This window comes from Etheostoma spectabile, unplaced genomic scaffold (genome assembly GCF_008692095.1).
Source record: "Etheostoma spectabile isolate EspeVRDwgs_2016 unplaced genomic scaffold, UIUC_Espe_1.0 scaffold00000210, whole genome shotgun sequence".
In the NCBI taxonomy this organism is placed as follows: domain Eukaryota; kingdom Metazoa; phylum Chordata; class Actinopteri; order Perciformes; family Percidae; genus Etheostoma; species Etheostoma spectabile.
The window spans coordinates 1-23,397 of NW_022602571.1; the positions used below are offsets into that span (position 1 = coordinate 1).

Genomic DNA, 23,397 nt, shown 5'->3' on the forward strand with positions numbered 1-23,397 from the left:
AGTTGTTCAAATTCAGCTTCATTAAATAAACCCATTAAGTTTCCGCATAATGCATCAGTACTAATATCAAATTCCATTGTAGGTGCTTTCTGCATATTTTTCATCTTTTAACACTTAGGTAAATATATGTATCAGATCCAACTCTCTGATCTGAATATTAGGACCCCCCCCCCCCTTCTCTCCTGGTTAGTAGATTTAATCAAGTATATTTATCAATAAACAATAAATGAAGAATACAAACGTTCCGATAAATGTGCTAGTTTACTGATATGTATATAAGCAGATTTTTGAAAATTATCTGTGAAAAATCTTTCAATGAAATGAAAATCATTATCTGTGATTACCAATGTGCCAATATCAAAGGAATCAAATCAAAGTTGTTTTTTAAACTATTCAACACTGTCTGCTCGAGTTATCTTCGCTTGCTAGATGAAATAATAGACAGGGTTGTAACCTAGCAACACGTATTGTTTGTAAGACACCATTTTGTTTGATTACTCAATCTTAGGGACATCTCTCAGAGGAAAAAAAAGCTGCTAATATCCTGTCTCTGAAAATAACCTCAGGCCCCACGGGTTAACCGAAATACAAGTCAGGAATAACTAGAACTGCCAGCAGTTTTGACGGGTCCAACCCCCCCACCACCCCATGCAAGTGGCCCCCATGACCCGGGAGCACACAAAAGTGGAACCAAACAAACAAGTGGGGGGGGCAAATGTCAGGATATGGAGAGGTGCATTTAACAGTGGAAAGATGAACCAAGACGGCTTTTCATATATATATTTTCTTTTTCTATGACTATAGTTGTGTTTGTTATTACAGAAATCAACCCGTCAACATTTCTATTCGTCATAAAGTTCCGCCGTTAAGTTTTTTAACGCCAGTTCAAAAAGAGCTGAACACGGAGAAGGATTCCTCCCTAACGGCCTCCTCTGCTCTGCTCTGTGCCCCCGCTGTCCGGTAATAGTTAAAGCAGATAAAAACCTAAAGAACACTCAAAAGCTTCAAGATAAAACTTAAAAAGAAGCTTCTTCATTCACGTTCAAGAGAAGGCCTGTGAGACCTGTCAACTCCCGGTATGGGAAGCGGTATTTAACCGGTGAAGGTCTGCGGCAAGATCAGTAAGATCTGTGTCATTGGTCCTTTATTAAATCAGAGCTGTAGTTACATACTTATCCTATGCCCTCACATATGGTCTAGGGGTTAGGATTCCTGGTTTTCACCCAGGTGGCCGGGTTCAACTCCCGGTATGGGAATTGGTATTTAGCTGGTGAAGGTCTGCAGAAAGATCTGTACGATGTCCAACATTGGTCCTAAATTAGAGCAGTAGTTACGCACCCAACACGGTTAGACTTTACTGTAATTTCTACAGTTACTTACCGTAAAATACCATAACTTTCTTTTCCGGTTCATTACTGTAATATGCATTGCATTGTCGCACTGTTGCTTGCTCTGGAGGAAACTACTAGAACTGTTGGGTCCTTGTAAATTCTGGAGTGTGGTCTATCTGTAAAGTGTCTTGAGATAACTCTTGTTATGAATTGATACTATAAATAAAAATTGAAATTGAATTATGGGTAGTAACATTTAATTTACATTTATTTACTGTATTTTTTGAATTTGCTGTAGTCTGCTGTAAAACAACAGCAGTAGTGCTACTGTAGGTGAATAAAATTGTTAGTTCATGTTATAGAAGCATAGAAATAAGATGGAAAATTAAAACATCTCTATAAAATTACACTATTTCATTTTATAGAAATATTTACATTTTATTTATTATGCTTTTAGCAGTGAAGGTAATTTAAAATGTGAAATGCTTTCAGCAGTGTAAATAACTTATTGAGAGTTGTAGAGACAAACAACCTGTAGTTTTTCAATGTTACTCAGATAAAACTGAAGTTATTGCTCTGGGGCCCAAGCACCTCCGTGACGCATTATCCAAAGAGATAGTTACTCTGGATGGCATCACCCTGGCCTCCAGCACCACTGTGAGGAATCGTTTCACCTACGTAAATGTGCAAAATAAATATTTGTATAAATATTAAATGTATTATGTTCCAGTTTAATGGGTGTTACGACAGGTATCAGCAATGCAGTTTCCATTTTAAACTTGACGTGCCATAAAGTTTACTCTTCAGCAGAAGATAGTTTTGATCCATCGACCTCTGGGTTATGGGCCCGGCACGCTTCCGCTGCACCACTCTGCTCTGCTGTTTATGTTCAGGGGAAGGAAAATTCTGAGATTCACATTTTGAGGGACAGTTTTCGGGTTGCAAAGTTAAACATTTGGTAGACCTTGCAACTATCATTTATGTGAGCTTCCTGCTTACCTCGAAGAATCTTGAAGGAGTCTACTGAAGCAATAATGAGCCAATACCTTGTTAAAAAATGTTATCAACACCCTTCACTCTTTGCAATTTTTCTCTGACATTGTTTATTTTAGAAAATTGTAACCAGCATTAAATGAGTAGTTTTAGGTCTGTGTGAATGTGGGCCGAGTATTTAGCTCGGCTGAACTTGTGAACATCTTCTTTGGCATATTCCCAGTCTGATCAAGTCCAGGTGCTGGAAAATCTGTGATTCACGTTTTGAGGGAATGGGAGCTGCATGTGCTTTCTTACCAGAAAGTTTCTGGAGGTCCAAATGGCATCATTGATGGCGGCCAGGGTGAGCCACTGATTTGCAAAGTTACATGCTGATATCTGTTTCTTTGGCCTGACGGATGGACAGACGACCCAAAAGCATAATACTTCTTGCCAAGACATAACAAGAAACAAAAAAAGAGGCGGGGGGGACAGAGTTAAGCCCCGACAGAATAGAGAACTACAGACAAAAGTTATGAAATAGTACCAAGTGTGACCAGAAGAATTGGAATAAAACTAGAACTTTAAAGTACAAACCTTTCTTCAAGAAATCTTTATTGTGCTCACATTGAACCTCATTTCTGAAACGTGCATACGACCTAAAACCGGCGTAGGACGGGCGTACACCGATTCCTACGCAAAGTTCGGCAATGTATGTGGAGTGCATAGGTCTCCACATACATTGCTTTTATTAAGATTGAAGACCAAATTGTTAGTTTTTACGAAATTTTCCCAACCATCGAAAGAGTTTTCATAGCCTCGTTGGCGCAGTAGGCAGCGCGTCAGTCTCATAATCTGAAGGTCGTAAATTCAATCCTCACACGGGGCAGGTGTTTTAAAAACACAACTGATGCTGGAAATACACCGACCTTCAGGTGGTTGAATACTGGCACAAGCACATGAATGGAAGTTGTGATTCTGTGGTTATTTCTGCGATTGAGACAACAAAAGGCAATCTTTTTTTTTTTTTAAACAATATTTTTATTCAAGAAAGGTAACACTGTATAGGATGCATATAAATAGAATATCTTGAATTGGTTTAACATTACTTTGTCAATCAAATCCCATCCACCCACCCACAACAACCACTTACTGCCATTAAAATAATTAAGGATAATAATAATAACGATAATGAAAATAAGTACATAATAATGAGAAGAAAAAAAAGAAAAAAAGGAGAAAGAAAAGGGGGGGGGGGGCACTCAACACTCTTACATTATACATGCCTGTAGCTACACATGGTTGAAAAAAGAAAAAAGAAAAAAACACATCAGGGCCCTGTTGTCTTACGGGAGAGTATTGAGCTTATCAAAATACAAAATCAACGGGTCCCATATTTTGTGAAATTTACTAATTGAACCTCTGGAGAAGTACTTAATTTTTTCTAATTTCAAGAAAAACATTAGTTCACTGAGCCAGACAGACCCTTTAGGTGGATCAGGAGATTTCCACTGTAAAGCTATTCTTCTACGGGCTAACAAAGACGCAAAAGCATTCTTCTTATATGTGGGCAACAAGATCTCATTAATCAAGACTCCAAAGATGGCCATGTCTGCAGAGGGTTTCACTTTGGTATCAAAAGCATCATTCAAAATGTTGCAGACATATGACCAAAAATCTCTTAGTTTAGAACAGGTCCAAAACATATGCGACATATCTGCTGGTGTAGAATTGCAGCGCTCACACCTATCTTGAATGTCAGAATAAATTCTTGATAGTTTGCATTTTGTGTAGTAAATTCTGTGAAAAACCTTGAACTGTATCAAGCTAAGACGGGCACAGGATGAAGTGCCATTTACTCTAGTCTGAGCGCAGTCCCAGACTGCATCAGTGATGTCCCTCCCTATCAAAAGGCAATCTTTAAGGGTGCTAGCACACCAATGACTCATTACAGTATAAAAAAACGCAGATGTGCCTTCATTAACAATGTTGTGTTATCTCATAGGTACAGGAAGCCACACGTTTCCATGAATGTATCTCTTAACATTTATTTTCAGTCTGAGTTACAAGATTTGCAGTGAACGTTGTATTGTCCAGCAGAAAGGCAACAGATATGTTACTTTTTGACTATGATTTATATTGTAGCAGTGCAATCATTTTGCCCAGGTTTGACTTCCAGCCACCACAGTTGCATTTACAGGTTTTGAAGCCATATACAACATTAACATTACATGTTTTACCCAGGTTTCTTCTTTTATTCAGTGATATTTCAATTTCCTTGCGGGAGTCATCCCAAAAGGATTAATAAAGATAAGTCTATGTCTATCTCGAAAAAAGTAAAAAAAAATCCGAAAATCTAACCCTCAGTGGTAGAGCCCATGCTTTACATGTATGAGGACATGACATCTCCAGCAGGTATTATGGTAGAGTCTTTAAAAGAGCTGCAGAAGATATTACCTCCTGTGGTAATCTGACTGGTAGGGTTATAGAACGTAGTGGTAGACTAAGACCTCCTGTGACACAAACTAAGAGGTATGCTCTCTCTTTTATACCTCAGACTATCAGACAGCAAAACAAGCACTTTAAATGTAAATGACAAAACAACTGCTCAAAGCGCTTTTACATCTACAGGAAACATTCACCATTCACACACACTGTGGCCGGGGCTGCCGTACAAGGTGCCACCTGCTCATCAGATAAACATTCGCACACATTCACACTCCGATGCGCAGCACCGGGGGAAGGTTTTTCTTTCTACATTCAGTGTTTTGCCCAAGGACACTTCGACAATGACTGCAGGGGCGGGGATCAAACCACCAACCTTCCTATTGGCAGGCCAACCACTGTACCACTGAGCCACAACCGCCCCGTACATTTTTTACAGTTTCTATTTTACCATATTTATGTACTTGCACTGTAGTATATTTGTTGTATTATTCTCTGGTTTTTATGGGTGTTACGGCGGGTATGAGCACTGTAGTTTCCATTTTTATGGACGAAATAAACTTAACATGTCATTAGGTTTACTCTACAGCAGGTGGAGACATTTCACGTCAGACACTTGCAGCAACAGACACTTTGTTAGACATCAACAGACTGGAAATAGACTTAAGTTGGCCAGTAATTGTTGCTTTTTCATCTTTGTTGTTATTTTTGTGTGCCTTTAATGTCACACATGTGGATATTATGAAATAAACTGCATAGAAAACCTTTCTAGCAAGTTTAAAGGTTCCATGGTGTAATGGTTAGCGTTCTGGACTCTGAATCCAGCAATCTGAGTTCAAATCTCAGTGGAACCTGTTCTTAAGCCACAGCACAGGTGAAAAAGATCAACCTTTCAACTTTCCAAATCTAGTTTAAAGTGAGTTTACAGGTTTAATGTCCTTGGCCATTTAGACTGTAAACAGTACATTAGTGGAGGCATGTTGAGGAGTCACCTGGTTGTTAATGTAATTAAAGGAGCTCCAAATTTGACAGTATTGACTGGAAGTGATAGGCTTTGAGTTTATGGGGGATACACACTTTGCATTCAGTCTCGTAATCACTATAAAAATTAGGGATCACTGAAATTTGAACTTGTGTTGCTGCAGTCAGAGTATACAGTGCTCATCCTGAATGGACCAGTATAGTGCATCAGAACTGCTTGTTGATGGTCTATTAGCTTTGGAACCCCCCTTTCCCCACAGCTTTCAATTGTCAGATATGGGTGGGGGAGTGGGCACTGTGTCCAACCTTTTCTGTGTAAAAAAAACCACTAAAGACGACTCTTGGATTAAAGACAAAACCTCTGCGGAGAACCTTTTACCAAATCCAGGTGCCCTTGGCATAGTTCTGATCTTTTGGGGTTTAGCATGGATCAGGAACCAACACATCTGGACTCAATGTGGGCATTGTACGACAATATTTGACACATTTAGACCATGAAGACAGTTATCAGTTTATTTCCCATCTGGCAGGTGTAATTGTGGACACAGTTGGACATTTTGAAGATAATTTCACAATATTGACCCAATTGTCAGTCTATTTCCCATCTGACAATCAGAAAGGGTGATGCAACAAGAAATTACCAGTCCAAACCATCGTGGTAAGCCTCACTGGGTGTCCAAACTAAAATGATAAGAGGCAACTTGGTAGACTCCTTACTGATGTTTATATCTGTACTCACAATGCCCTTTTTTTAAACAACAGCCAATCACAAGTGTTACATGTGAATAATCATTGTGTGATTAATCAGGAAGCTCACATAAAAGATAGTTGCAAGGTCTACTAAATGTTTAACTTTACAACCCGTAAACTGTTGGAACCTTGGTCCTTCCTTCAAAATGTGAATTGAAGATATTCCAGTCCCTGGACATGTAAAGCAGAGCAGAGTGGCGCAGCGGAGGCGTGCTGGGCCCATAACCCAGAGGTCGATCGAAACCATCCTCTGCTAATTGCTTTCTAGTCTACCACTATGTTCTATAATCCTACCAGTCAGATTACCACAGGAGGTAATATCTTTTGCAGCTCTTTTAAAGACTCTACCATAATACCTGCTGGAGATGTCATGTCCTCATACATGTAAAGCATGAGTTCTACCACTGAGCTAAATCTCCTGAAGATTTTCAGATTTTTTGACTTTTTTCTGAGATAGACTTAGACTTATCTTTATTAATCCTTTTGGGATGACTCCCGCAAGGAAATTGAAATATCACTGAATAAAAGAAGAAATCTGGGTAAAACATGTAATGTTAATGTTGTATATGGCTTCAAAACCTGTAAATGCAACTGCGATGGCTGGAAATCAAACCTGGGAAAAATGATTGCACTGCTATGGTATAAATCATAGTCGAAAAGTAACACATCTGTTGCCTTTCTGCTGCACAATACAACGCTCTCTGCAAACGTGGTAACACAGACTGAAGCAATTCTGGGACATGGATGCACACAAATGGAAAGATAAAGGAGAGAGGAGCTCAGTGTGTCAAAGGAAGTCCCCCGGCAGTCTAAAACTATCACAGTGTAATTAAGAAAGACAGAGTAAAGAGAGGAGCCTGGTTGGGCTAGAACTCTCCCCTGCTGGATTGAGCTGTACTGCACCGCCTTCCTCTAGTTTTATATTGTATTATGTTTACTCTTAAATGTGATGACGGTGTCTGCGTAAAGTTAAGTACACAAGGTCAGACCAGACGTGAGAATTTTTGCAGCCTACGCTCACGTTCAAATTGATAAATGCCGAACTTTGGGTGGGAATCGGCGTACGCCCGTCCTACACCTGTTTTAGCACATTTCATAAATGAGGGCCCATGTTAACACAATAAAGATTTCTTGAAGAATGGTTTGTCTTTTATAGTTCTAGTTTTTTTTCAATTCTTCTGGTCACACTTACTCTCTCTGGTTGCACTATTTCACATCTTTTGTCTGTAGTTCTCTATTCTGTCAGGGCTTAACTCTATCTCCCCCACCTCTTTTTTTATTCTTGTTATGTCTTGACAAGAAGCAATATGCTTTTGGGTCATCCGTCCATCTCTTCATCCGAATCAGAAATTCTTTATTGATCCGCAAACATAAAATCTGGAAAAAAATGCTCCTTCAAGCCGGATTTGAACCAGCGACCTAAGGATTTCAATTTTATGCCTCTACAGTCCTCCGCTCTACCAACTGAGCTATCGAAGGGAGATAATGAATGCCTAAGCATTCTTGATTTTCTCTACAGAAAACAATTAAACTTTCACCGGAGACTAAACTTTGATTCAGTTTGCAGCCTTCAGTCTTTATTCTATATACAGAGTCTTAATTCCAGCCAAATTCCTCCCTTGCTGTAACAAGAAACTTCTACTACAGTTTGGCGTCACAAACAGGATTTCAAGGAGGAATCAGAAAGGGACTCCACCGGTGACTGATGAGGGCATGCATCCAGGGATCTGATGATCACCTGCCTCTAAACTTCGGCAAACATCTTTGAGAGAGAGAGGGTCAGAAACCACGGAGAGCTCTGCTGATTCAACTCTGAAATCCAAACGACAAGGAAGCAATTTCAAACAGCGGGGTAAGTTAAAGTTTCAATTCTGTTGGATAAATGATTTGAATTGGACATTGAGACGGTTTGTGAGACAAATATTGACTGTGATTTAACTGAGGGATTTGGTGAAAGTTATCTTTTGTTTTGTAAAACTTTGGGTTGTGTACAAAACAGGAGAAAAGAGAAGGTATTTTTTTTTTCAATTCTTCTGGTCACACTTGGCACTATTTCACAACTTTTGTCTGAAGTTCTCTATTCTGTCAGGGCTTAACTCTGTCTACCCAAATCTTCTTTTTTTTTCTTGTTATGTCTCAGCAAGAAGTTATTATGCTTGTGGGTCGTCTGTCCATCTCTACATCAGATCAGAATACTTTATTATCCATGAAGGGAAAAGAGGGTTCCTTCGAGCCGGATTTGAACCAGCGACCAAGGATTTCAACTTCATGCCTCTACAGGTCGCCGCTCTACCAACTGAGCTATCGAAGGGGCACCAACATGTATGAAAGCATTTCCTATTCTTGTGAATGTGATGACACAGGACCAAATTTTGCAAAAACATTCACAAGAACTCGTAAATCAATGATGAGATTTTGGGGGTCAAAGGTTCAATGTCAAGGTGACTGCGTCTTCATGTCTGTCCATCCGATTCTTGTGAATGCAAGATCTCTGAACCTCTAGAGGGAATCACTTTTTTTTTGGTATACATAACCACTTGGAGTCGCGGATGAACTGATTTCGATTTTGGAAGTCAAAGGTCAAGGTTACTGTTTCATCACATCTCCAGAACTGTACATGTATTTCTCCTGAACTGGTGTATTTGGTTATTGTAAAGCCCCAGTGGCCTAATGGATAAGGTACTGGCCTCCTAAGCCAGGGAGTGTAGGTTCAAGTACTGTCTTCGGTCGTGATTTTCAGAGTGGCAGAGTGGCGCAGCGGAAGCGTGCTGGGCCCTTACCCCAGAGGTTGATGGATCAAAACCATCCTCTGCTAATCTCCTTTGCTGGTGACACAATGGTAGACAATCAGAAAGGGTGATGCAACAAGAAATTATGGCCCTCAACCTGATTTCCATGGTGAGATAAATCATAATCTAACTGCTGTAATTGTTGACAGCACCGTGAAAAGTAATGTTCTTGAGGAAAATCATGTTCTGGCAGTTTATTTTGACAAATCGACATCCACTACCCTCAAGTCATGCTGTCTTTCCAGTGATGTGATTGGTAAGTGGTTTGGGCTGTATACAGTTTTTAATCATATCCATCGTTTTAAAGATGCTCACAAAACGCTTTAACTTGCAATCGCGTTTCTCGCGCACATTCATGTCCTCTTAAATACAAAGACTGCTAAGTTCTTTATTCCCAATATCAACTCTCGGACATTAGTTCCAAATGAAACAATTGTTGTCAGAAGTGGGATTTGAACCCCGCCTCCAGAGGAGACTGCGACCTGAACGCAGCGCCTTAGACCGCTCGGCCATCCTGACTGATTCAACAATTTCCAATAAGACCTGTTTAAAAGATTATGATTTAGTAAATTAAACATGTCATGATATAGTTTCTCAGTCATCCTGTCATAGTTAACAAGGAAGGTTTCTCAACTGTCAGCGCAAAATATATGGGCGTTCATGGAGACATGGAAGAAAGTCACCAGGGTGGCAATGTGTTTGACAATGGCAATACATTGCACGGATGTGAAGACAATGTGCAATACAGGCCAAATCCTATGGTGGGAATCAAGATCTACCAATGTTTCTGTCTAAATGTCCACCTGAATCCAGAAATGTCCCTGCCAGATGGGAAATAGACTGACAATTGGGTCAACATTGTGCAATTATCTTCAAAATGTCCAACTGAGTCCACAGATATACCTTCCAGATGGGAAATAACTGATAACTGTCTTTATGGTCTAAATGTGTCAAATATTGCCGTACAATGCCCACATTGAGTCCAGATGTGTCCCTTTTGGTTCTTGATCTATGCTATTACCCCAAAAGTTCACAACTAGGCCAGGGCAACTGGACTTGGTAAATGTTCTCTGCAGATTTTTTTGTCCCTATACAAGAACTTCTTTTGTTGTTGTTTTTACACAGAAAGGGTTGGACACAGTGCCCACTCCCCACCCATATCTGACAATTGAAAGCTGTGGGGAAGTGGGGTTCCAAAGCTAATAGACCTTCAACAAGCAATTCTGATGAACTATACTGACCCATTCAGGATGAGCACTGATACTCGACTGCAGCAACACAAGTTCAAATTTCAGTGATCCTAATTTTATGGTGATTACGAGACTGAATGCAAAGTGTGTATCCCCCATGTTTCTCAAAGCCTATCACTTCCAGTCAATACTGTCAAATTTGGAGCTCCTTCCAATTACATTAACACCAGGTGACTCCTCAACATGACCCCACCAACGTACTGTTTACAGTCTAAATGACCAAGGAGAATAACCCTGTTAGCTTACTTTAAACTAGATGTGAAAAGTTGAAAGTTGATCTTTTTCACCTATACTGTGACTTAGAAACAGGTTCCACTGAGACTGAACTTAGACCGCTGGATTCACAGTGCAGAGTGCTACCCATTACACCATTGAACCTTTAAAGTGTTGCAAGGTTTGCTAGGCATTTTCTTTCATAATATCCCCATGTGTGGTATTAAAGGCACACAACAATCACAACATTATTGGCCAACTTAAGTCATTTAGTTAGCTAAGCGTTCAGAGGATGTGGGAAAAGCAAGTCAAGAACAGGTTTTTAAGGACTTGCCACAGACAGTGAAGACAGCATAGATATGTCTCTACTGTGTACAACACATGGTAACTTTACATCTGTTGACATAAAGATGCCCACAAAACCCTGTAGTTGGCCATTGAGTTTCTTGCGCACATTCATGTCCTCTTAATACATAGAACTGCTTTATTCCCAATATCATGTCTCAGAAAAACAGTAGATGTCAGAAGTGGCGCCTTGGACCGCTCGCCGCCACCTGACTGATCCAACAAATACTTTGTAGGACCTGTCTCAAAAATTATAATTATAGTAATTAAATGTCACGATACAGTAGTTCTCAGTCATCCATGTCATAGTTAACAAGGGAAGTTTCTCAACTGTCAGCCCAAATAATGAAGACATGGAGACATGAAGAAAGTCACCAGGGTGGCAATCTGTTATAGTACCACTGTATGCATGTGTACCTGCATGCATTTCAAAATGTAGGCCAAGAAAAAAAGAAACGAGCCATATTCAAACAAAAAAAAGAATTTGACAGCAGAAAGCCCCATTTTAAGGACACACAGCAGACCTACAACGAAATTGTAATTGAACTGCTTTGAAAATAGTAAGAACCTTCTTCATCCACAACCTGACGGTGCAGTACTTGATCCACATGGATCCACTTGCTGTCCCTCTGGCTGTTCCTCTCTCTGTCCCATTTATGTTTTCTTCTCCTCACTCTTCTTCTTCATTTCTCCTCACCCTCTTCTTCATCTTCCTCACCCTCTGGAATATCCCTCTCTGTGTCAGAGCCCTCACTTTCATCACACGCCCTCTCTCCAAACTCCCAGAACTCCGCTGGCTCTCCCTCTTCCTGCTCTTCAGTCCCTTGATTTGTTTCTCTCACTGCTGTTTTTCTCTCACTTTTTGTTTACTAGGGCTCTATACCGCTTCCTCGTTTCATGATAAATATTAAGAAGAAAAAACTTAGGGTATGCATTACATTTCCCTCCCTACTCACCTGGGCATAAAGCCTGTCGATTACTTTACACAAACATAGTTATTTGTTAAGCAATGCACAACAGCAAAGACGATGAAGTTACGTGTTCAAAGTACTCATTCCCGTACTCAAGTAGAAGTACTTAATTGTGTTAACAAATACTCTGGTAAAAGTAGAAGTACTGATTTAACTTCTTTACTCAAATACAAGTAACAAAGTACAGGCTTGGAAATTTACTTAAAGTATGAAAGTAAAAGTAGCCTTGCTGATGTTACTAGAGAGCACGCTGAGAAACTTCAGTGGACATTGAGAAAAGGCAAGGCAAGGCAAGGCAGCTTTATTTGTATAGCAATTTCAGCAACAGGGCAATTCAAAGTGCTTTACACAAAATCAGTTAACCAGATAAAACACTACTAAAAACAGTTAAAAATCATAAGCATTAAAAACCGGTAAAACTCATGAATAGACAGTTAAAAAAATAGACACATAAACACAAGAATAAGTTACAGTGCAGCATAATAAATTTAAGAAATGACAGTCATGTAAGAAAGGCAGCATCAAAAGAAAAGGTCTTCAGCCTTGATTTAAAAGAACTGAGAGTAGCAGCGGATCTGCAGGTTTCTGGGAGTTTATTCCAGATATGAGGAGCATAGAAACTGAAAGCTGCTTCACCCTGTTTAGTTCTGACTCTGGGGACAGAAAGTAGACCTGTCCCAGATGACCTGAGAGGTCTGGGGGGGTCATAGTGTAGTAGCAGATCCAAATATATTTTGGACCTAAACCGTTAAGTGATTTAAACTAGCAAGAGTACTTTGAAATCACTTCTTTGAGACACAGGACCAGTGTAAAGACTTCAGAACTGGAGTGATGTGATCCAGTCTCTTGGTCTTAGTAAGGACTCGAGCAGCAGCGTTCTGAATCAGCTGCAGCTGTCTGATTGATTTTTAGGGAGACCTGTAAAGACCCGTTACAGTAGTCAAGTCTACTGAAGATAAAGCATGGACAGTTTTTTCCAAATCCTGTTGACCATAAGTCCTTTAACCCTTGATATATTCTTAAGGTGATAGTAGGCTGACTTTGTTTTGTCTTAATGTGGCTGGTAAAGTTCAGGTCTGAGTCCATGACTACACAAGATTTCTGGCTTTGTCTGTTGTTTTTAACATTGTTGTTTGAAGCTGAGCGCAGACGCAAAGGCTCTTTATTCTTTTTCTTTATTTGCCATTGCCTACATTTTAAATGTCTGTCTGCCAATAGGCCTAAAACATATAATAACATATAGCTTATTTCTTGTGACAGAGACGGGACTCCAGGTTAATAAGTTCTGACCGAGTAGCAAGACATGAATTCAAGTGGATTTTGTGAGAAGTCTGTGTATGTTCCCATCCAATAGATTCAATTTGGTATTGATGATCAAAAATAATAACTAACTCCTGTGAAATTATTTGAAACTAATGAGGACTAGATTAGGATTTAAAAAGATTTAAAGCTGAATCTGGTTTCAATTTGGCCCAGGTTGTCTGTTAAAACACCAACGGAGACAACTTCTCTCTGTTGATGCTTTGTTACAATCAAGCATCAGGATAAAGATGGGGGGGGGGGGGTTAGCTCTGCTAAGGCTGTGTGTGTGGTAATAAAATAAATAAATAACATTGTAATGGCTACCATACACAATGTATAGGAATCTTACAGTGACGAAAATAAGTTTTTGAACACCCTGCTATTTTGCAAGTGCAGCTTAGGCATTATATGGTGTGTTGAGGTGCTACATGAACATTTCTGCAAACAGTCATAGCGCTGCTTATTACGTTGTTGTGGCCGAGTGGTTAAGGCGATGGACTAGAAATCCATTGGGGTCTCCCTGCGCAGGTTCGAATCCTGCCGACAATGAGAGCTGTTTTTCAAGAGTGGTAGCAAACCAATGACACATCAGAGTATACCAAATCGCAGATGTGCCTTCATAAACAATATTGTCTTATCTCATAGGTACTGGAAGCCACCAGTCTCCACCAATGTATTTCTTATCAATCTGTGTTACAAGATTTGCAGTGAACGTTGTATTGTCCAGCAGAAAGGCAACGGGTGTGTTACTTTTCAACTATGATTTATATCGTAGCATTGCAAGCATTTTGCCCAGGTTTGATTTCAAGCCACCGCATATTTCAATTTCCTTGCGGAGTCATCCCAAAAGGATTATAAAGATAAGTCTAAGTCTATCTCAGAAAAAGTCCAAGAATTTCAAAATCTTCAGGGGATGTAGCTCAGTGGTAGAGCTCATGCTTTACCATGTATGAGGACCTGGCATCTCCAGCAGGTATTATGGTAAGTCTTTAAAGAGCTGCAACAGATATTACCTCCTGTGGTAATCTGACTGGTAGACAGCACAACAAGCACTTTGAACGTACATATTTCACAGTTTCCATTTACAGTATTTATTACCTGTAGTGTAGTATATTTACTGTATTACACTCCAGTTTTTATGGGTAGCAGGAATAAAAGTGTATGAGCACTGTATTTATTTACGGATGAAATAATCTCAACATGACATTAAGTTTACTATTCAGCAGGTGGAGAGACATTTCACTTCAGACACTTGCAACATCAGAGGCTTTGTTAAACATCAGCGGACTGGAAATATACTGCTGATACAAAGCACAGGAATTAGCAGAGGATGGTTTTGATCCATCGACCTCTGGGTTATGGGCCCAGCACGCTTCCGCTGCGCCACTCTGCTCTGCTTTTAACACTCAGGGGCTGGAAAATATGTGATTGACATTTTGTGGGGAGATTTGGGAACCTGTGGCAACCAAGGTTCCAACATCTTACGGCTTGTAAAGTTAAACATTTGGGAGACCTTGCAACTGTCTTTTATTTGAGCTCCCTGATTACTCACACATGGATTATTCACATGTAACACTTGTGATTGGCTGGTGTTTTAAAAAAAAAAGGGCATTGTGAGCACAGATATAAACATCAGTAAGGAGTCTACCAAGTTGCCTCTTATCATTTTAGTTTGGACACCCAGTGAGGCTTACAATGTAAAGAGAGGAGCCTGGTTGGGCTAGAACTCTCCTCTGCTGGATCGGGCTGTACTGCACCGCCTAATATACACCCTTGACATATGGATAGTCCTAATATTATAATAGGCTTATATGCAATCTCGTCACCCTACATGTAGGTGTACCTATATTTAAATGAACACACGTAGCAAAGCTTATGCAGTGTTTTTTAATTTTACCTGTGTTTTTTTCTGTGAGGGACAACTCTGTCCGGCTTATTTATGTAGCATGGAAGCTAGCGTTAGCTAACTAGCAGCCAGCCTGCTTCCAAACAAATACTTTTTAATTATCTCAACACTTTTTAACAGTCAAACTGAAACACTGGCGGTGAGCTCCAGGTCTTGCAGCCACGGACAGACCACCATCAGTGGGTATAATGCGTGCCTTTTAAATTACTTTTATTTTTATTTTTTTTAAACGGGCTGGTTGGTTAGTTTGCTAACGCTAGCTTGCTATTCCCCCAACACTGGCGGTGGGCTCATGGGGGGTTGTGCCGCTGCTACCGGGTCTGGAGCTTTCCGTGTCCCGCTGGAGATCAGATCACGTCGAGGTCGGCAGCGGAGCTTTCTAGCGATGTTTCCCCGCTGGCCGAGCCCCACTGACGGCGGACCGTCTGCGTCTGCAGCACCTGGAGCTCCAGTGTTTCAGTTTAACTGTTAAAAAGTGTTGAGCTAATTAAAAGGTATTTACAGTATTTAGAAGCGGGCTGGATGCTAGTAAGCTTATGCTAGCTTTCATGCTACATAACTAAGCCGGACAGTTGTCCCTCATCTGGGGATAGACTTTAATGCTTTACAAACACCAAAGCAGGTAAGCGCTGTGACTAACATTACTCTTCTGAAGTGATTTTGGAGAGGGACATCAGGTAGAAATACACTGGTTGACTAGCATGACACCATTGTATTCATATAATAATCAATCCAGGCTAACGTGAATGACAGTGACTGCATGTTGCTTCCTCTAAATTTAAGATTGTGTTTGACTAGCGGGGTCAGCTCGATAGTTGACAAATTGATCAGACCTGCACGTCATGCGCACTAGAAACAAACCGTGTATCCAAGAACAGTTCAGTCAGTGAAAATGACGTTCGATCAGACACAGCCATCTATAGTAGATTAGTGTTACGTTTCCAGTGTCGCGGCTCCGAACCAAAACGTTAGTTGGGACAGACGGACCGCTTGTTTCTTTAGGATAACTATATTAGCTTTAGACCGGCTGGTAGCAGCTTTGTGCTTGGTTCTTTAGGCTAACTATATTAGCTTTAGCCTGGCTGGTAGCAGCTTTCTGCTTGTTTCTTGAAGCTAACTATATTAGCTTTAGACCGGCTGGTAGCAGCTTTCTGCTGGTTTCTTTAAGCTAACTATATTAGCTTTAGCCTGGCTAGTAGCAGCTTTCTGCTTGTTTCTTTGGGCTAACTGTATTAGCTTTAGCCTGTTTGGTAGCAACTTTCTGCTTTTTTCTTTGGGCTAACTGTATTAGCTTGAGCCTGGCTGGTAGCAACTTTCTGCTTGTTTCTTTGGGCTAACTATATTAGCTTTAGCCTGGCTGGTAGCAGCTTCCTGCTTGTTTCTTTAAGCTAACTATTTTAGCTTTAGCCTGGCTGGTAGCAGCTTTCTGCTGGTTTCTTTAAGCTAACTATATTAGCTTTAGCTTGGCTGATAGCAGCTTTCTGCGGTGGGAAATGGCCGGGAGACGTTGTGATTATGTTGCATTAATCAGGGGATTTAGTTTGTATTTGTAGAGAACATAAAACACTGACTACTGTAGCGTCCCTTACTACCCATGAAAACTATGACATCACTGTAGCAGCGGCAGCTGCTGCCTCCGGTACTTTTCTACACACGAAGAGCCTCACTTCCCATAACAATAAACCCCATCGGACTAACGTCACATCCACACGTTGCCCACATGGCTATCTGTCTTAAAGGGGAATGGTCGGATGGTAATAATCATGTAAAGGAGAAACGGTGAAAGGTTACTTTTCTATCAAGCAGCAAAAAAGTATTAGCGTCAACATCGTAACGTCCTGCAATGTGACTTTCGCGCATGCGCACATCGCGATGTCGATGCTAAAACACAATATTGTTCAGCCCTAACTGACGGTATACTTCAGTAAGCTAGTTTGCCAATTTTATCTTGGGTAATGCCACATGTAAGTATATCTTAGTTTATTTAGATACTGTGGTAAAATAATACAATGGCTGAGGTGGTGATGAGCAGGGCACCCAGGAACAGCCACGTAAAAGCTGGCTTAAAGTATAAATTGTATTAACCAAAGAGTGTGTGTGTATGTGTGACATATTATACATTATGCTTTGCAGCTGGGGTGCAGCTAGGAAGGAGAGAACAGGGAGGGCTGTCTTAGTCAGATAAAAGCTACAGTGAGCACAAGAAGGATGTGGTGAGGACAAGGACACTGAAGTTCAAGGACGGTCTGATAACTCAGAACAGGACGTGCAGACTGGAAGGGAGTGAGCATAGCTGTCTTGTTGGGTAAATGATAACTGAAGGTAACTGAGTAAAAACAGATAGGCAAGAAAAAGAGGGAAGAGGCAGGATAGGAGTGTGCCCCAGCAACCATATAGCTGACCAATCAGGCTCCACAAGGGGAACCTTTAAACATGAGCACAAACATTGTCTAAGTGCCTTTTTGGGAACCTCTGTACTAGACAAGTTTCCAATTAGGACCGAGCTCGTTTAAAAGCCCAAAGCATTTTTGTCTGTCTGCATTGAATAATGTGCTTGTGTGAAATTAATAATTGGTTAGAGTCATCTGCTACATAGGACACTCAAACAATTCTCCAACAAATTTTGTGCCGAAACCCGGGACAGGAGTGAACAGAGAATTGTGCCAGGACGCGGTATTGTACCGTTGTCCGGCACCAACGCTGCTTTTGCAGATTCGCCGGATGCAGGATAAGTGACGGACTGGGTTGATCACTGAGCGCTCTCAACAAAACAGGTGATCAGAAGCCTTTTTAATTAAATTCTGTCATTGAAGACGCTAAATTGAATGTGATCAGAACTGTTTGTTCGCATGTCCTGCTCCTGCTGATGAATTGCATTAAAGACAGACTAAAATGTTGGGCAAAGGTGTTTTAGTTGATTGAAAGAATTGAGATAAAGTGGAAACTATAGGTTGTATTGTGTGACGAGGTCTGAGGAATTATAATAAATATTTATGAGGTAGGAGAAGAAAAGGGACATATAGTCAGAAGAATACAAGAATTGGGTAGGAGCTTGCTATGGACAGATAGTTCAATAATAAAATATTTATGAGGTAGGAGAAGAAAAGGGACATACAGTCAAAGAATAACCTAGAATTGGGTAGACTTGCTATGGACAGATAGTTCAGATGCCTGATTTTGAATTATCCATAGACTCATTAGAAGAAGTTACATATTTGTCTAGACAACACAATAATTCACAGAATGATGAGGGTGCTATTGTGATTTCCACTCCTGAAGTAGAATTGGTGTTGCCTGTTTGTCTCTGCGGAGGGGCAGATTTGCCCCCACATATTGATTATAGCGGCCAGGCGGGCCACTTTGTCGACTGTGAATCTTATGCTGAACTGAGCAAAAAGGCAAAACAGACTAGCAGATTGTGGAGAACACTCGCTATAGCCATTGTGATATTTTTATTTTTATTGTCATATTTTATAGGATATATGTGTTTGCTGTATTTGAAGTGAGACATGTCTACCACATATGGAAAGTTGCTAGAAGAGGCTTTAAAGCAAGGAAGGAAAAAGGGAGATGTGAAGAAAGGAAAATTGTTAATAGCTGAATGGGAACGTGCTGGATGGATACCTGTTCGCGGAGCGCCGTCTCCGGACCAAGTTAGCAAAATAGTGAACTATGAACTAGCTAAATTAGAACATGCGAGGAGAGAGTCAGAGATTGAGGAAGGAAAAAGGGACTGCAGCTGACAAAACCAAAAAGAAAAAGTATGAGGAAGAAAAACACAATGGGAGGTTGGAAACCAGCTGACGAAGGCAATGGAAAAACAATTGATAACAAAAATACCTGATCCTAAACTTGTATCAACCGAAGAACCTGACCGCGAAAAAAAGGACCCAAATTTGGACCCAAATCTTCTCACCAAATCTTACCGCGCGCCTTCAGCCAAACGCATTACAACTCGACATACCCCAAGATCCCCAAATACCCGACATTGTTAATAGATTGCAAAGCGTTGAGTGTTATTTACAGGCTGTAGCCAAGGAGACAGTAGCGAAATCAGTTCCCACCAGCACGAGCGTCTGCTCTTGCCAGCAATTACATGCCTGACCCCAGTATGGTTACCTCAAATCCTTTTGATAGTCAATTTGTGACCAACAATCCTGAACATTTCCATCAGTCAACCCCACAAACAGAGCCAGTAGTGAGACCAAAAAGACCACCATTGTCCATCAACCCCACAGTCCAGTGTAGAATCTGATCTAGCCAGTGATGAGACTCAGGTGATGATGCTAAGGAAAGAAGTGAAGACAGGAACCGAAGTAGGAAGAGAGAGTCTAATAACACAGAATGTGATGATGTCTTTGTAGCGGGAACGTTTAAAGGCAAGTTGACTAACAAAGACCCAGATAGAGAAGCCCTCAGGAGGTCAGTTTAGAATACAGGACAGACTTAGGAAGAGCATGAAGACATTGCTAGATGCCAGAGGGCTCTGAACCAGAGCATTTTAGAGCTAGCACGAGAGGTACAAGAAGAAAGGGAAAGGAATCCAGCAGAGCAGGACACGACAAAGACAAGGAGCTATGATTGTGACACAGCTTCCTCTGCGCCCAATGGCAGGACAGGGGGAGGAGTCATGGTGTATACTCCATACGCCTTCGGGGACTTGGACACTTTATGTGCCAAACTTCCCGCCCTCACAGGAGGGGCTGAACACTTTCGAGACACACTGCAGCTCTTACGGCTGGCGTTGAATTATGTTTGGGAGATTACAGAGCGATTCTCTCGAGAGTCATGGGCGTAGACGAAGCTACAGTCACATTAGCAGCCGCAGGTGTAGGCCCCACAGTTCCCTCTTCACAACCACAGCTACTTTCGCCCCCTACTTGTGAGAGAACTACACGCTAGATATCCCACTACCGGAGATCAGACCGCATGGCATATTTAAAAAGAATATACAGATGAAAATTATGACGCTTATATTGATCGTGCTAAGCGAGTTTGGCAGAAGGCGATCGCTGAAACCCTGGAATCATTCGCAAACCACGATTGCACTTTTAGGCATGGTGTCATACAAGGTTGCCACCCACAGTTCAGACTCAGCTCGATGGTGGGTGGGACTGAAAACCATGACTGATGCCCACTGGTCATAACATCCGCCATTACTTGTCCAAATACCAGAGAACATCGCCAATCAGGATGATGAACTAAAGCAGTTACAGCCAAGGTATTGAAAAAGCAGCTGGAAGACCTGACTAAGCAAACCCCCAGGGAAAACAGCTACCCGCCGTCCAGGAACCCCCACCTACCAATATAGTACCAGTAGTGGAGGCAGTCACACAGCTGTTACAGCGGGCACAGGCCATTGGCCCTCCCCTCCTCAACCTCCATGGCCCGGCCAAATCAGACCCCTCCCTTTATCCAACAGTGGCCACAAGGGGGAGAGGCAGGGGCAACTTCTCAGGGGAATAGGAAGAGGGTCCTCCTCCCGCCAGACCACAGCCACACTTCCTGTGCTACATGTAACCAACCAGGCCACTTCTAGAGATTGTCAACAGCCCCAACAACTCAACAGCACTCCTACATATGGGGGCCCACCCCAGCCACCACTCCCCACCACAAGTCATCCAGCTGACCCGTGTGGCCCGCCTCCCCAGCCAATCAGTCACTCCAACAGCAGTGGTACAACCAACAGTATGGCCCACAATGAGAATTAGCACCCACTGACCTCCATTTTAGTTCCTCTTCAGAACCGCTAGTCACCCTTAGCATCCAAGGCCATCCCTATGTATGTTAGCAGACACAGGGGCTACATTCTCCTGCATTACACTGATCAGTTTCCCCCCTTCTAATAAAACTCAGTCTATTATGGGCGTCAGTGGGACCCCTTTGATCCAACATTTCACTCATCCTCTTCCCACCACCTTCGGCAATCAGACTCATTCCCACCCTTTCTGATATCCCCCACCTGTCCGTTAATCTCTTAGGAAGGATCTCATGTGCAAATGCACCTCTCCATTTGGATGGATACGACGGTATCCACGTCACAGACCCCTCCCCCCTATCCACCCCTTCCGCACCAGTCCTGTTTTGGCCCTTACCCCAACTCCTTCCCTCCCTTACACCAATTTGTCTATTGGCTTAGACAATTCCTACCGGCCCAGATACCCCATCCATCCACATGCTTTTCACAACTACATACGCCCCAATCTCAAACTCCATCCTTACATGTCCCCACTACCTCATGTCCATTGTACCCTGCATGTTGCAGAGAGTTTGGACACACCAACCCCAGATGACTGGGAAGACAACATGAAAGGCCAAAACCATTGGTCATGTGCAGAGCCATCTATTGTGGGAAGGAAGGATTTGCCGCTGCCGCGCTGTTGACACACTTTGGAAACCAGTGTATACTTTATGGGACTCTGCTGTTTCTCATGTCACGTTAGCAGTAGGTTTGGCCAGGAGGCTCGGATCCTAGGCCCTATGGTTAAGAGGGCCCTGGGTTACACCTGGACTACACTTCGGTCCCAGGCCTTTTCAAAGCTAAAGAGGAAGACCAATGTGTTGTTTCCAAGGCCCCCAAACAACGGATCGCACCCAGCCAGAGGTGTTGCCCCTCCCCCGTGAGCAGGACTCCCGTGCACAACCATCCCAGTTGCGCTCTGCTCTCTCTTCCTTGCCTCCCCACCTGTTCACCCACGAGTCCGCATGACACTGGCCTCCTTGACACTGCGCCTGTAGTTTTCAACATCCACCCCACTTTCAAACAGTTTTGTATAGACCCCAATACAGGCTGACTTCAGAGCAGATACAAGCATCTCCCCCACTATTGAAGGTTTGCGGTAGGCAGGCGTCATTTATCCCACACTTCCCTCTGGAACCCTCCCATCCTCCCAGTTCCAAAGGCGGGGGTAAGGGCTGGCGTATGGTCCAAGACTTTCGTCCAATCATGACATACTACCAGCTGTCCACCCGGTACCAGACCCCCATGTGTCACTGATGTCTCTCATCCCAGTAACACACTCCTTCTCTGTCATTGATTGGGCCAATGCCTTTTTCTGTGTGCCACTCCACCAGGACTCTCAACAATATTTTGCCTCACCTTCAATGGACAACAGTACCACCTACACCAGATTGCCACAGGGTACAAGACTCTCCTGGCTGTTCATGCGTCCTCAAGACGCATCTCCTAGAACTACAGCTGCCACGACTGTTGTTCTCATTCAATACGTGGACGACCTCTTTCTGTCCGGTTCTGACTCAGTAACCTGTGTCGAATACCCGTCCGCCTGTTGCATTTCCTGGCAGGCAAAGGCTACAAAGTCAAAAGAGACAACCAGGTGGCACGCCGGCAGGTCCTTTTCTTGGGAAGAGACATCTCCTCTGGAGGCCTAGGTGTCTCACCTGCGCATCGTCAAGCCATCCTGCACCACCCCCTCCCTTGTGACAGTCTCTGACATGTTGTCGTTCCTGGGCTGACCGGATACAGCCGATCTCACATACCAGACTACACCAATCGCACCGCCCCACTGCGCGCCCTGGTGGCAGAGGCTGGTCACAGAAACCTACAAGCACTGCTTTCTTGGACAATGGATGCTGAGACTGCATTTTCTGACCTAAAACAGGCACTCTCGCGGCTGCCATCCTCACTTCACCAGACTATACCCTCCCTTTTCACATGGATGTTTCTCTGAAAACACGGCTTTCTCAACGCCGTGCTTTTTCAGAAAAAGGGGGAGAGAGACACGTGTTGATGTACCACTCATCAAGACTGGACACGGTGGAACAAGACACATCATGTGCAAGATAGTGGCTGCACTGGCAAAGGCTATTGACAAGACTGCTCATGTAGTGATGTGTCACCCATTGATGATACATACGTCACATGTGTTACACAGCCTTTCCTCACAAGCAAAGAATTCTCATACAGCGCAGCCAGACGGACAAAATTGCAAGCCACATGCACACAACCGCATATCATTTACACCACAGAAGGCTCAACATGGCGACACCATAACAGCCACAGGACACCCTCATGTGTGTGAGAACAAGCAGCAGTGGAAAGTAAAGTCCGAGATGACTTGCAAAATGAACCCATCATGGACGCAGACATGTGGCTGTACACAGATGATGCTGTTATCGAAC

At 42.4% G+C, this 23,397-nt stretch overlaps 2 non-coding genes across 2 annotated transcripts; one reads left to right on the forward strand and one right to left on the reverse strand.

The window, feature by feature from the left end:
* Window positions 1–7,870: 7,870 nt before the first annotated feature.
* On the reverse strand, window positions 7,871–7,958 carry trnay-gua (transfer RNA tyrosine (anticodon GUA)). Its single transcript is given in 2 exon segments — window positions 7,871–7,906; window positions 7,922–7,958. It is a non-coding gene; the product is annotated as a tRNA-Tyr (tRNA).
* Window positions 7,959–13,816: 5,858 nt separating this feature from the next.
* On the forward strand, window positions 13,817–13,898 carry trnas-aga (transfer RNA serine (anticodon AGA)). The gene has a single exon. It is a non-coding gene; the product is annotated as a tRNA-Ser (tRNA).
* Window positions 13,899–23,397: the final 9,499 nt, after the last annotated feature.